The 15,531-nt window shown below is 38.0% G+C and overlaps 1 protein-coding gene across 1 annotated transcript in view; it reads left to right on the top strand.

Moving 5' to 3' along the window:
* Positions 1-15,531, top strand: part of adgrl2a (adhesion G protein-coupled receptor L2a) — a 198,726-nt gene that overhangs the window by 62,459 nt on the left and 120,736 nt on the right. Inside the window, exon 5 of the mRNA XM_027290154.1 lies at positions 9,590-9,658. The gene's annotated coding sequence lies outside the window, so the exon portion shown is untranslated. The remainder of the gene's footprint in view (positions 1-9,589; positions 9,659-15,531) is intronic.

The following is a 15,531-nucleotide window of genomic DNA, read 5'->3' as shown; positions in this document are numbered from 1 at the left end:
CACCACAGTATGTAATTATGTTTCAAACATCTTAACATTCACCGTGAAGTTGTTAAAAAAACCTTAACTACACGTTTATTTAAGCTGTTTTGATAGCTCTGTCGTGAAGCTTGGGAGATGGACTTGTATGTAAACCTTTTACAAAGAAAAACTAACCACTGTGTCTGCAGATACATTAAGTGCAAGAAGCAGTACAGACAACAGTAATGAGTTTTAAGCAGAACCACCTTTCATATACTAAAGCTGTACGTTTTATCCTTGAAGTCTATGAACTAGAAAACACAGAAAGCCCATCTTTACAAGGGCTGCACAACTCTCAAAATGTATTATTTTAATTACAGAAAATGTTCAAAAATTTTAAAAATCATTTGGTCCAGACTCGATGGGCTGATTGGGGTTATCATTTTTGGAGACTACTTATATCCTGTCTGGTAAAAGCAAAATATGAGTTGTGCCAAATTTCAAAGATGTAAGCATGATGACCACTGAGTTGATTTTTATTATGTTGCCAAAGCACCACATTGGAAAAATACCATCACATTTCTTCTTCAAAAAACAGATAGAAAGTTAAAACCAAAATGATTTAAGTTTTAATGAACTATACATGGCTACATCACCAAAATCTTTTTTGTTCTTTGACTTGTGACCAAACTCTCCATCAACTTTCATTTAAAATTGCAAAATATTCTTGAAATATTCTATTAACCATAAAATAGACACACAAAGAGACAGATGGAATGAAAAAATAACCTCCTTTGGGCTTTGCATGGTTACATTGAGCGTCCAAGTTTATTTTCTTCTATGTCAAAGCTGAACTGAATCAACTGAATCATCATCCCACCAAAACCTCTAAACAAGTAAATACATACTTTTTGATAAATATTTCATTTGACTTTTCCAAACAAGCATGTCTTTCCCTTTGGTGAGGCCTAATTATTCAATGCTTTGTTGTTTTTTACCCACAAGACCCGAAATTAACATTCAAACTAACAAACCAACGGAAATTGCATATTTCTGATTCTATGCAATAATGTGTGCTGCTAATTGGTATTGTGAAACATCAGAAATATCAAATATCAAATCTGTGCCTAAAATCTAAACCAGGTATGCGGAATGATTGACATTCAATGAATAGCTCAGTAATCAAAGCCTGCTATAATGCCGCTTGTTTCATGTGAATCCCTCCACTCCATCAGATTGCTGTCGGTGGAATGTGGCTTTGCCTCGGACCAGGACTTTAATTAGAATTGACTGGTTTGAAGTCAGACTGGTCATTAACTGGCGAACAGAGAGGACATTTTTAAAGGGAATATACATAGACTCTATTTTCAGAGCTTAAGTAGATATGTATCAAATAGTCACACAGATAGATAAATGTGATTCCATGTCTTGCTTGACATTGTGGCTAAGCCTGTCTTCCAACTTTTTATGCTACTGTGAAATAATGCGATTTACAGCTGCTTCAGGCAGAGGCTCATGGACTAGTGAGTGGAATGTGATTGCAGATGCTGAAATCAGTGCAACACCATAACACAACCATGATATAGCAGTCAAATTGTATCAGATAAATGACTGACTAATGCCTTTATGTTCGTAAGTGCAATCCAAACTCTAATTGAAAATTAGCACTAATGACAGCATGAATCTGACTGAATATGTTGTCAGTGTTGCTTTTCGTTCATCAACATTGCAAAGGCTCAAAGCGTCTTTAAACAATAATAGGGAAAATATCTGCTTTAAATCTGCAATGTTTGATGATAAAAACAATATAAAAAGTGAAGAAATACAAAGATAACATCTTGTTATGTCTTTTGAAGTGCTTAGCGATTCAATCTAATGGGCATATGTTTAGAAAGATTGAAAAATAGATGTATTTAACAACAAAGAACAAGTAAAATAAAATCGTTATTCTTTATGATGTCAGTGGTAAGATAACATTATGAAATTTGGATAATCACATCGTAGCCTTTGCCACTTACTCCCAATGGCTTTACAGTGGCTTGTGTGCTGAAAAAGTGAGGAAAGCCCCCTTCGGCCATGTGGCTCAGTGTCTTCAGCTGTGGTCTTTAATTACAATGGGAACAATGGGTCAGTTGTCTCAATACAGGGTAACATCTTTACAACATGGAGAAGCATGGAGAAAGCAGCTGTCAGCAAGGATTTCTCTCTCTGTGTCCCCTTTTCTCTCTCCCTTTCCTTTTTATCTGTTCGGCTTCGATGTTGCTAAGCACCCCTGGTGCAGGCAACCATGTTTGGGAATATATTTGAGTGAGGGAAGCCATCCACATATTTATTCCATTCCACACTGCTGAATGAAACCACTTAGCATTTAGAATATAGGATGAGTTTCATCTGTGTAGGTATACCACGGTGGGCAATCACCAAACCGCATGATGTTACTGTGGAATGGAAGACATGTCCAACCAAATTGTTGATGTAGGATTGTATTTACCAGAGATATTAATATTCATAATAAACAAAAGGAGGTATTTTGCATTAAGTCCTATCCGGTATTCAAGTTAGGTATAAGGTGATGGAAGAAAGCTGGATACACAACCTGTTTCTTGCTGTTTACTGTGCTAATGGTGGCCTTGATGAAGCTGAGGTTTAATTGAGATTTGCAGGACTGAAGTGTAGTTTAGAAATCGACAGAGGCACTCTTCAGACACTTATTGAAGAAATTTGGCAAAAGAATATGATATTTTTTGTAAAAAAAAAAAAAAAATCTAGTGCTATTCCAAACTATCCAAACCAAAAAAAAAAAAAAAATTTAAGGTGAATCCATCTAAAATCAAATTCTGAAGTACCCTAATCATCGAGAGTGACCTTGTACAAATAAAACCAAAAGAGTTGTTTCTAATGTTTGTAATTTTCAATATTGTGCCGTAGTTGGGGTGAAAATGTTTTTTTCATGAATGTTGCCACAGTGACTGTTCGATAACAATAGTGGGATTTCCATAGAATACCAAGCTGTGTAGCATGTACACAGCTCCGTGGGTAGTCAAATAGTCGTACTTATGAGATGCATAAAATTGCTTGAAATAAGGTATAAGCTGGTTTACACCCAGATGGTTCCATGTTATGTTGCACAGAGTCAAATTGAACAGAACAAAGTAGTGTTTAACTGTCTCCCCTGCAGTGCTGAAATAATGACCCGTCTTTGTGTGTTGTGATCTCTCCCTCTTCTCTCTTTCAATTTTTTCTCTCCCTCTTTCTCCTCCCCACCCTTTATTTATCTATTTTTTTTTTTTTTTTACACTTTTAGCCAATTGAGATATGTAGCTCAGCAGGCGAAAAAACTGCTGTAGTGAAACAAGACCATGAATAATTAAAAACACTGTTATTAATGAACTTCCAGACATTATGTTAATGGACAATTTCAAGTCCAATTTGTCAGCGTGACTTTTGTTGTCTGTTCCATCACTTTTCTATGCACATTAAGGGGCTATCATAATAACCTCAATTATGACAGGGTGAAAGAAAGTTGTCATTGTATGATGTCAAAGTACTTTTAGGCTGCTGGCTTAGTATTCATGTTGCAAAAACCACACTTGTTATCAGTCTGTAATGCAGGATTAACTCTTGTTTTGATCAAGTGAAATCATTCATTGTGCTGTAAAAAGTATGGATGTCTATGAGACAAAACTAAATTTTACATTAATGCTGCACTTAAACTCCTCAACTTCACAATCATTCAGTGACAATATCACTTTTTGTTGATTGATAGAGATTTAATCCCCCTTCAATCAGCCCCTTCCACAACACATACATCATCATTCACTTCCTCCACCTCCCCACGCATATTATTTTCTAACTATGAGCTGTACCACCGGTAACAGGCAGCTGGTCTGGTGGAAACAGAGAGAGTTGCAGCAACTGTGAGGGGGATCTACAGCCTCATTTAATTCATACATGGTTATTAATTGTGAATGAGCATGTATGTTCCAGTGCATATAAGAAAGATCAATGAAATCTCAAAGAAGAAATCTCAAAGAATTTGAAAAAAGTGATCGATTGCCATATTACTGATTTATGTCTTTGAAAACAACTACTCAGGTGGATAAATATTTAATCACCAACAGTGTTGTAGTCAACACCAGCTAAACAAGTCGAGACCAAGACAAAACAAGACCAAGACTTTGAGGGGTCAAAACCAAGACCAGATAGTATATAGCATTCTTAGGCAGCTAACATGTGGCTAATATTCGCCATATCTCTTTGGTGAGGCACACGCCTCGCAGCCTTTTTAGTAAGAGTATTGCAAGATTTACAGACTGCAGCATGTTTTCTCTTAGACGGTGTTCTGTAGATATTCTCTTGACGTTTAGGAAGTCAAATTTTATTATAAGAGGTTTGGTTGACATTCCTGTCCTCTTATATTTTCTTTCCTGTCTTCTTATGTTTTCTTTGCCACGCAAGTAACTACAGACTGTGGAACAACCTTTTAGTAAGGTTAAAAACATTAAGTGTAAAAGTATTTTTAGTTAATTAAAAAAATGTGACATTATTCAGTGAAAAATGTGGAAACATTGGTGATATCCCCACAGCTGTCGTCTTGAGTGGTCTTGAAATAAAATCCTGACTCCTCTTTGTCCGAGTAAATATGCAGTCGATCGAGTCGAGACCAAGACCAATCTCGAGTACTACAACACTGATCACCACATCCCAACAACATGGTGATATCTATTCACAGCGAGACTATGAGTACCAGTTGTATCTTATCAGCATGACAAGATGGTGCGACTGAGACTGAAGATCCCAGAGATCCATTAGTGTCCTCTTTTTCATTTTGACACCGACTTCTGGATATCTGCCATCACTTAATATTATGTTACAGCATCAACAACCCCCCGTTTATCATTACTGGCCCATAATCTTTTGTGACAGTTAATCATGTTACAAGTTCCTTAGGTCGCTTCAGTTCTTTCCAGCCTTCAGTATTGTCTTTGTTTTTGTTGCGCCTAAATATTCATAACTTCTGATCACTGAACGGTCCATTATACAGCATATCCCCCGTCACAACTTGTGTCTTAATAACAGAAGTCACCCGTTCTCCCTCAGTGCTGGTTAGCCGCACTGTGATTAATGTCTTCATGGTCTGGTCAAAGTGTCGATATCTTCAACAGCTGGGCCCATCTGTCATCTTTTTCCTGTGACACCCCTGAACGTAACTCAGGTCCTATCAGGGAGGCCATCCATCAAAGTGGTAAACAGAGACGTCTCACATTAGCAGCCCTGAACACTTCTCATCATATACCATAACAGACAAGCAATCATCTGGTATTATGTCGCGCCACAGGCTAATGTGAAATATTAACGGAAATATACAGCGCACCAGCTGCCGATTGGATAAGGCATCTGTGCTTAGCGTAATGGGTGGGTAACAATTTAATATTGTGGAGACAGTAGATTGTAGATTTTCTCCAGAGATTTGTTCCAAAGCTGTAACACTGAATCAGGGACTACGCCGATACAGAGCAAATGATTTTAGGGAAATCTTTCTCTGTTCCCCTTTTTTGTCTTAACCATGCTTTGTGTGTGTAAATCAAAGGCACAGAGTCCATTTACTCTGAATAGCTTACGCCTGCATATTGATTTGTGTTGTATACTCTGTGTTGTAAAGTCTGAGAAGCAAAGTAGAGAAGTGCATTTCACTTGTAGTTAAACTAGATCTGTTTTATAAGAGACTCATAAAAATGAATGATACCTACAACCACCTTGGTACGTACAATCTAATGTTTCATGCGGATGCATTTATTATAGTTGCGTTGTTTCCTCTAGGGGGCAGTAGAATCAGGGACAGACAGTGTGTCTCTTCATCTGTCCATTTGGTGATGGATTCGCCACCATTGCAGCTCAGATAAATGCTAGAGGGTTGAGGCCATGGGCCAGCTTACTAGGGATCAACCTCATCGTTCTCTCCAGCATCCCCCCCACCACCACCATCTCTCCTCTATCTCTCTGCCTTTCTTGCAGTCCTATGCAGCACTCCTGGCAGGGATTATGCTGACACTGTAGTGGGAGGAATATATGCACGTTGGAAATCAAGATATGGAGCTTTTGTCAGTGCTGTTGTCAAGTGATGGAGATAAATGTGTGTAAAATGTGTGTTTTCAATGTTCATTTTGGAAGCTCCGCCTAACTCTCAGCTCTCTTTAAAACCAAGAGCTACATTTCTATTCCTACATCTTTCTCACTGCTTCCAGCAAGTGCGCTTTTATATTCACAGCTGAAACACAGATAATAGTCTCAGCAGTGGGGATTCTTAAGAATAATCTTGTTAAAGTTAAAGATAAAAATGTAGTGATATCGTAGATAAAACACCAGTCTCCCGGTTTGTGTGGCTGACCATTGTGGTCCATTATTTGGATTCAACCAACAGCAAACCACATGGTGTTTGAAAACGAAAAACTCTATTAGATAAAGGCGGCCAAATTGAGCACAGGTCCCCTGAAATTGAAGCAAGATAGTGTTTCTTTGACTCTTTGAAACCCAAGCACGATCTGGCACACATTTAGGAGGAGAACGGCTAATTGCATCAGCACCTCTGCATAAAAACTCAGTCACTTATGAAGACATAATTGGAAACAGGATTCTTCCGCAATGCTTCATGTATTGCACAACTTTTTTATTTCCGTGCTTAGAAGATTTTTTTTTTTTTTCCCCTTCTGCTGTGGTCAAAGCAGAGATACCCATTGTAACAGTAGGAAACATATCACATGCATTGAGGAATGAAGCAAGGGAGGCCAATAAGCAGGGCAGTTAAATGGAAATAGTTTCATTTCCTTTGGTGTAAACAAATACCCCATGTAGTCCCCGGACCAGAGCTGTGGGTAATCGGCTGCTATAACTCAACAGAACACTTTGCCCTGAGCTAAACATAATACTTCCTGCACTTAACTAAATCCATTTTTCAACCCTCAGAAGAGTTAGGACACACCAATACATTATTGTGCAAATGTCTCACAAAGTTAAACCGTTGAAAAACATGCAACACAGCACTGTCTATCTGAAGAAATACCAACAAGTTTGAGATTTCAGAGGACTGACACTGTCTGGTAAAGAGGATGTATACCGAGCTGCCCTGCTGTTCTTCATTTTGTGTTTGGTGGACTGAAAATAAGTAAATCAAATCAAAATTTGAAAATCCTCAACTCTTCTTCTCTTTCAATTTGGTTCTCCTCATTTTCAATTGTCCATGTGACTTGCACATATCAGGAGGTTAGTCAATAGACCATTTCCCATCATTACGGATTCTGTTCTCAAAGCTCGGGCTTTGCTTTCCATACACTGTGTGGCCCTGATGCTGACTGCGGCAAACTGAGATAATTAATCACAGCTTGCAGCTACAGGTCCTCACAGAATTGTATAGATTTACACCAACAAGACGTGCGGTTATGAGTAAAGTGTTATGGATTGGGCACAAAGTCAAAGAAATCCTTCTCAAGGACAAAAACATATCTAAAACGTGAGATTAGACACCTGCCTGAGACCTTCATCTTGCCTGCCATTATTTTCTTTTTTTCTGTCCAAGTTCTTAAGTTTGTCTTTTTGTAATTATCACCTCGCATCTCTGAGAGGGGTTATACCCAACTGCTAAGGAGAGGATGAAGCCTGCACTACTATTATCGCATGAATGCTTCTTTTCACCCCATCACAGGAAGACGCGGGAGGTCTTTTTTCACTTCTGCAGGTGGTGTGAATGCTATTGCCACACCTTTTGGAGCAGCACGCCTGTATCCAAAGCCAAGGTACTCCTGTGATACCTTGCACCGGTGATGCTGTTTGTACAACCTAGCATAAACACTTTGCCCATTTGTTTCACTCAAGTTGTAATGGTGCTTGACTAGCTCCTTGTGCCTGCACGTTTCAGTTTATATCTCAGCAGTAAAGCAGGAGACAGGTCGGTCTATGGTCCTGCTGCGAGGAATTGGTAGATAAAGCACACTGCAGGTAAAAACATGCATGGCCACTCACCATTAGATCACTCCCCATGCTGTCCCTGAGATGGCGCTCTTAATTAGAAGGTCCTTGGATCTTGCTGTCTAAACTCAGGTTTTACTGCCCACATTACCATTTTATATAATACAGTTCCTCGCAAGCTACGGTAAAACATTGCTGGGGTGTACAGTATATTATGAATACATGCTGTAATTGACACTATTTTAGAGTTGCTTTATGGCTTCATTTTGAACTTTTGCTTTCTTCTGAGCACCGTCTGCGTTGTCTTTGGCGATTAGCCTGTTACTCACCTGTACTTCTTCCCTAGACAATGGCCTGTTCTGCTCATGCAGATGATGAGGTGCAGTATCAAAGCCAAATGAGATGGCTGCCAATTAGGGAGGGCTTCCAGGTGCATTTCAGTGCAAACTCGCACCAGTAACTGCACCCCGTAGTGTCTCTATTCAAAGACACTTTGTAACGGGTAGACTTCAACCGAAACTTATAAAAGTATTTCAATTAACAGAATAAATGACAGACCTCTTTTCACTACTTAGCACAGGGGGTATTTTGAACTTTGTAATGTAATGTGATGTCTTACTAAATGTTCTAAGCAGGAAGTTAAATTGACTTGCCGGCGGTACAGTTTGTGTAACCTCTTTTTTCTTCTATTTAATGCTGAAAGTTAACTGGGGGAAAAAATCAAATAATCCATTTGCCTGTTCTGGGTGGACTCCAGTTCAAATGCTTGGAAACAGTGTGAGACCACACAGTTATTTGGACAGCCCCCACACTCCCCAGGGGATACAATAGACTTTTATATAGTCTCTACAAGTGCTGTAGCACAAAAGCCTCAGACGAATTCAATCATCTTTCACCAAATGTACATGTCACTCCCGACAATAGTTTTTAATATCTACAAATTTGAAATAATGTATGTGTACTAGCCAAGGCTGTGGACAAGCATAAGCTTTCTGTTCAGTGTAAAATTAATTGGAGTTAAATTTGTGTTTAAATAAAGAGGAGAAACCAATAAATGCTGCCTGAAAGGAAAAAAACAAACAAAAAAAACAATGTAGACATTACCATTTTAAGCATTAGTGATGAAAAAGGAACTTCTTTCTTTAAATACCTTTTACCCAAAACAGGTTAGGTCATGACAGAAAAAAAAAGGCTCTCCTACGTTCTCGTGAGTGTGTTTCCTGAATCTGAAAATGCGCCACGGTGCACCAAAATGGCCTTTGAATCAAAATTTTGAGTTATTATTCAAATTAAATCAAGTCAGGGCAGACGGGAAGAGCAGTCAGAAGAAGCTTGCTGCTGTAAATCTTGAAGCTCTACCTCTGTGATTGCTCAGGCCACCGTGGAATAAAGATTAGAAGAAAATCACTAATCACAGCGGATGTCATTAGCATACTACCAATAACGGGATGCAAAAGGGAAAAGAGGAATTGCCTTATAATGCTGGTTAAAGTACGAATCAATGGCATGTATGGATGCACACAGCTGCTTGACAAACAGATATATTCACTTCCAAACATGGGTAAAGGAAGTGTCTAATAATGATGTTTTTTTCAATGTTTTTGTCTGAGTCACTCGCTGAAGCACTTGATGCTAATATCACATTCCCCCTCTCTCTTTTGATCAGCTTTTGCAGCTGGGCTGCCCTGCCTCACTTGGATGCATCAACAAAGCTTGAAGTGGCCACTCTAATCTGGTTAAGTATTGCCTGGTTGGGGAGAAATTAGCCGAATTCTTTTAACTTTTCAAACAAACATAATACAGTCAAACTTGCTGGATGAGAATCAATTACATGAACTGAAAATAGGTTCGGGGGGTGGTGGGGGGGCGATATCATTGCATTTCTGGAAATCATCTAATACATCTATTCAATAACATATGCCTGTAGTGTCAGATCGGTGCCATATTTCAGTCCAGTGAAATGAATGAAGCAGAGGAGTATCTGTTGAAACACCGCCAGAATACATTTCACAAATCTTTTTTACCCAGTGGTGATATGATATTGCCATTATCAGCATTACTTCAAAAATAGTTATTCCCTGCTTAAATGTATAAGATATTGTGAAGAATAATGGGATAATTTTAGGGTAATTGCATAGTTCCTCACTATGATTGGTTGGAATGGTAATCGCAAACTATTGTCCTTAAATAAAATAATGTCTGCCTAAAAGATATGCAGTTTATGAAACATATATGTACCTGTGAAGGTTGAGAAATATATATTCCTAAAAGGCAAAGAGCCGCCAATAGACCAATAGTTTCAGCAGTCCAAAAGGATGTACTTTTTAGTTGGTAGGCTCATCTTAAACCTTTAGCAATGCAACCCATGAAGCAGTTATCAATAAAACATCACCTTTTTCACTCAAAAGTCAGACGTGTTTGTATCTAAAGCTAAGGATATCCATCTATGTATCTGTCAAACTATAGCGTGTGAGGATTAATTACTACAGAGATAGCAAAAGAGATATTTAGCTTGATACCACTTTGCGATCAACATCTTCTCTTGTCAAGAAGCAAGACTCCAAAAAACAAAAACAGAATCCTTTTATTATCGAACAGCCTAACAGATGGTTCGGAGCGGAGAAAAAAAGAATATGATCACAATACAAACATTATTGTTGTATTGAACATTTTCTCCCATTGGATCTTTAGGGCAGATTGTCTCCATTTTTCAATGTATCTAAACCCTTTGTTTGAGAGAGATCTGTTAAATCTGTCTTGCTGCTAATAAACTGCCATTATTCCCTCCAACAAGGCTGCGCTCATTAATAATGCTTCTGTCAGATGCTCATTCTCTTCTGTGAAAATAGAAAATATCATTAATTACAGTTTCTGTCACCATCTGACAGCTCAAGCAATTGTTCCAGTCCCTGAGTTCTGTTTCATTGTGTCCATACCTAGTGACCACCTATTCTTTACTGTCTCAATGGGGATGTCCAGCATGTGAGAGCCACAAAGGCCCTGGGAGATCTCACCACACATTGCAAAGCTCCTGTCCCAGCAACACATTAGTCATCCAGGGAGCGATTGGGTTTGGTGGTAAGCTCAAAATGTAGATCTATCTCACTCTCTCGAACAGAGATCAGGGAAGAGTATCAGTTATGATTGAGTCGGTTTACTTTTCATTGTGGATTTGTTGCATTTTTGCTGCTCAGAGAAATATCCTCCATGGAGGAAACACAGTGATTTTTGTATTCAATTCATCAACGGGGGGAATGAACGAAAAAAAAAGAAAAAGACTAGGCTCAAGTTTGCAGCAGATAAATGTAGAAGACTACATTCTTGTCTGAATACACAAGGATCTTATTGCATGCGGAATGCTTACAAATGAAAAAAATGGCCAATGTGAATGAGAGGAAACAGTTGCAGGACAAGAGCTTAACTCTCCCAACAGATCCAAGTAAGTGTGTTAACAGAGGGACTTGCTTGGAGTGTTTAGTTTTACATTATGTAAACAGCAGAGAAACCCACAATCACACACCAAATGTTCCCAAGAGCGTTGCTATGTGAGACAAATATGGAGCTTACTTCAGTGAGACGTTTTTTTATTTATGTTGTTGAACTTAATACTGCAGCTATCATACATGAGGCACAAATTCAGAGCAGAAATGTTTATTAAGTGCTATCATTTGGCCATGAGGTTGTTGTGTCACACGGGTATATAACAAGATGCATTAGCCTCATTTTAGTTTGTTTATGTATGTTTTTTTTTTTTTTTAAGAAAGGTTATGAGGACAAGAGCAAAATAAGCTCAAACGCAACAATTTCTGCTCCACAAATTGGCATGTTTAGTAAAATGATATGTATATGTATTTGTGCCAGTGAATTTGTGTACATCTTTATGAGATTACTTCAATTCACAGCTTGTATTAAATTACAGCTGCCAGTATTGAAAGAAAAAGAAAAATATAGAATGAAAATTTCATAATATAGTTTAGAAACATAAAATTTTTTGGTCTATTATACATTTTGTTGCTTAAAAAGTGTAAATTACATGGGTCATGTTTGTGTATCAGTCAATATAAATTACAATTTTAATGATGATATAATTTTCAGTGACTACATGGCTAAAAATGATACTAAATAAATGGTAAAATAAACAAAATTCAGCAGTATTGCAGAGAGTCGAGGGACAACGCCTAAATACAAATGAAATGGAAATGAAATAGATGTTCCTCATTATCGGCATCATTTTGAAGGGCAGATTGCATGTTTCTTCTGCTTCTGTCACAAGGATTGCATCAGCATACGAGAGCCAATAAATAAATAAAAAAATACAGTCCATATATTTTAAAGTCGGATAAGAATGTATTTATTTAATGTGGATCAATAATTGATAGTGTTTTCAGAGCACACATGTCATAAAAATTTACAGATACACATAGGACATATAGTCGGCAATGCAAAGATAATGGTGTGATACATACTGATTTGTTACTAATTTAATATTCAGTTTTCAGATATATGGCCTTGAACATTTGTAACATCACTTGGGTTATGTTTTTTTTAGCATGTTCATTTATGTACAACATATGGTCTGCAAAGGTGAAATTTTATTAGATTTCATTTTAAAGCAGAACATAAAGATAGTGTGAAGAAATTAAATGATGTGATAATAAACAACATTGGGCTCAAATCAAGTTAGTCAGTCAAAGAAAAAAAAAACTGTTCTTCAAAGACTTCTTAGCGAAAGGTCTAAATGTGTTGTTCATTATTCATTTTTGAGTAAAGGCCAGCGAATTCATATTATATTCTGTGGCTGTGATAAACCGTATTAATGGATAAGCTGTCGAGGTACCATACTGTTTCTTAAGTTATTGCTGAAATATTCTTTCACATATTCTGTCAAACACAGGATTATATGACACAATAACGCAGACTTTGGTTAAAGTTTCCCATGATGGATAAGCTTTGTAGGATATGGTACCAGACCCCATACATGGATGTAATTAAACAAGGGCAAGTGATAGCGATAATGTATCATCCACTAGAGCTGAGGTCCTGGCTTCCTACGAACCAATGTTACCAGAGACAAATGACTTGCAGCAGTCGCCAGCGTCGCTTTTAACTTTGCATGGTGCAGACACAGGGAGGGAGTGTCTCCCTATCAGTGGTGGCCCAGCCAAGACAAATGGACAGTCATAATCCCCCCACTGATGGAGAATGTGGTTTATTAGAATACGATACAGTGGATGTGAAATATTTTTCTTGCAGTGCGATTCAGATTCCAGCTCGTTCCTCACCACACACAAGTCATACTTGACAGTTTTCACTTTTTTGGAGCGGCTTAGCCATCTTGGAGTTACTGCCTTCAAAGTTAGATAAGTTGTCTGTCAAGGAGCAGAGTTTGAAGTTTATTATTACTGCCTGTTCGGTCCCCTACTAGAGAAGTGTGCAGATATAAGTAGGGCACAACATTCTGCGTAATTAAGTTAGACAAAATGCACAGTGGGTTTAACTAAAGAGAAATCTGCATTTTTAAGTGTCCTAAATTTAGAGGCTCGTTCTGGTATCTATCGGCAAACACTGTTTACCTATTCAGTTGCTCTGTTTGGGCCACATTTGCAAGAACTGCTGACACGGAAAGATTTAGCTATTACTGCATATCATTACATGAATAAAATATGTGTATGATTACATGCAAAAGTTTGTTCAACGATTCTCCAATTTAGGTTTGTTGGGTTAGAGGGGGGAAGGCTGAGAAGGGCAGGTTTTGTCAATATCTTGAGAAGTAATAGGTCTATGACCTGTGTTAATAATGAATAGAGAAATTACAAAAAGTAGTTTTGTAATTTTTCAATAGACAAACGTGTTGCATGGATCTTAGGCTTCCTAGGCTTCTCTTGCTCTTCTTTTATCCCAGTCTTTCTTGCATATTCTATACAGTTATAGGCCAAGAAGTATCAAAGAAAATATAATTAATACTTGATAACCTCACACGTGACACTATGGCTTCCATTCACCTCCTCATTGTGTTTCCTTCCTCCTCTACTCCTTCAGACTACAGCCTCTACATTGTCATTCATGTTACACGGACTCTTGGGGCTCTAAAACACGTTTGCTTTTATCTCATACACTCTGGTCATTTCCTTTAACACAGTAAAGACCTGCGGTGCTAAGAAAATCATTTATGGCTTCTTATGTCCTGTCCAGCCCTCCAGGGGTCCTGAGGTGTCAGGGGAATGTAGATGAGCCCACCTCAGACCTCTTTTTGCCATTTTTTTTGATAGACCTGCAGATGGTTCCTTGCACACAGAGACCCCCGACGGGACCTTTTATCCTTGTACTAAAATTGACCATTTGAGCTCTTGATCGTAGGTGATTCAGGAGACGCTGAACCCTCATTTCAACCCATATTTTTTCAGTAATTCTAGTTGCCCAGAAGCGACATTTCACACGAGACATATTTGCTTAGATTGAACGACATTATTCACCTGCTTTTTTAATATCTTAATGTCGCTGAATCTGTATTTAGTTGAAAGTTTTCTGCGAGGAATTCGCACACAAAAGATTTATGTTGTAATTACTTGAGCATAATTACAGGGGAAACAGTTAATCAGCATAAATTAACAAACCAAATAGTTTGAAACATGCACTTGAGGAATAAACATACTATCAATTATAATGAAAAACAATAATTCAGGGTGCTCAAAAATTACTTAAAAAGTACTTATTCCACATTTTTCTTGAGAGGAAAGTTAAAAACTTATCAGCAAGCGGTTTGTGTTTTAATGAATAATCAGTTCAATAATAATCCTGATAGAGATTTTTTTCTTGGTATTACGTGAGTACCTTTTTTAGATTACTGTCACTAAACATTTACAACAACACAGCTTCCCCATTTCTCATAATTATTAAAGACCAACACTGCATGCACATAATAGTAATCGTTATTAATTTAATTGTTTGGTTTTATTAGCTGGGATATGAACGCAGTTTTCTTTTCTTTTTTATATTGATATCCAATTTTCATGTCACTGATATTTTGGTCCTAGTTTCTTCATATTTTGACCAAACTTGTGCCTTAAACCTGCAGAGATTTCAGCATTTTAAGAGTCGAGGGAGCAGCTGTCAGTCTGTCACAGGGTAAACTCATACAGATTCACATTCACACCTACAGGCAATTTAGAGTCTTCAGTCAGCCTGAGCTGCATGTCTCTGGACTGTGGGAGGAAACTGGAGCACCTGGAGGAAATACACAGAAACACAGGGACAAACACGTGAACCTGTTTTGCTGTAAAGTGACAATGTCACCGAGCCACTGTGCCTGTGCCTCCCCTACTGAAATCCAGACTAATGCTTTTATAGCAGCAGCTCCATAAGGCATAGTGACGCTCCCCGCCTATTCAGTGCAGATGCAAATTATAGGATACATTAATTCCCTCTCTAGAAAACTCAACCATTACAACTCAATCAGTCATTTTCAAGCAACAGTTTGGTATGGGACGGGCCGTAAAATGTCTTGTGTGATGAAATAATCTCAAAGGTCCTCTTGCTAGCTTTTACTGAAACTGTCATTTGCATCTCTTTTCGTCTTTATCAACGAATGGAGTTGGCTCATATTATAAA

This window comes from Larimichthys crocea, chromosome XVII (genome assembly GCF_000972845.2).
Source record: "Larimichthys crocea isolate SSNF chromosome XVII, L_crocea_2.0, whole genome shotgun sequence".
Lineage (NCBI taxonomy): Eukaryota > Metazoa > Chordata > Actinopteri > Sciaenidae > Larimichthys > Larimichthys crocea.
The sequence above is the reverse complement of the archived record's forward strand: the minus strand, read 5'-3'. Positions and strand labels throughout refer to the sequence as shown.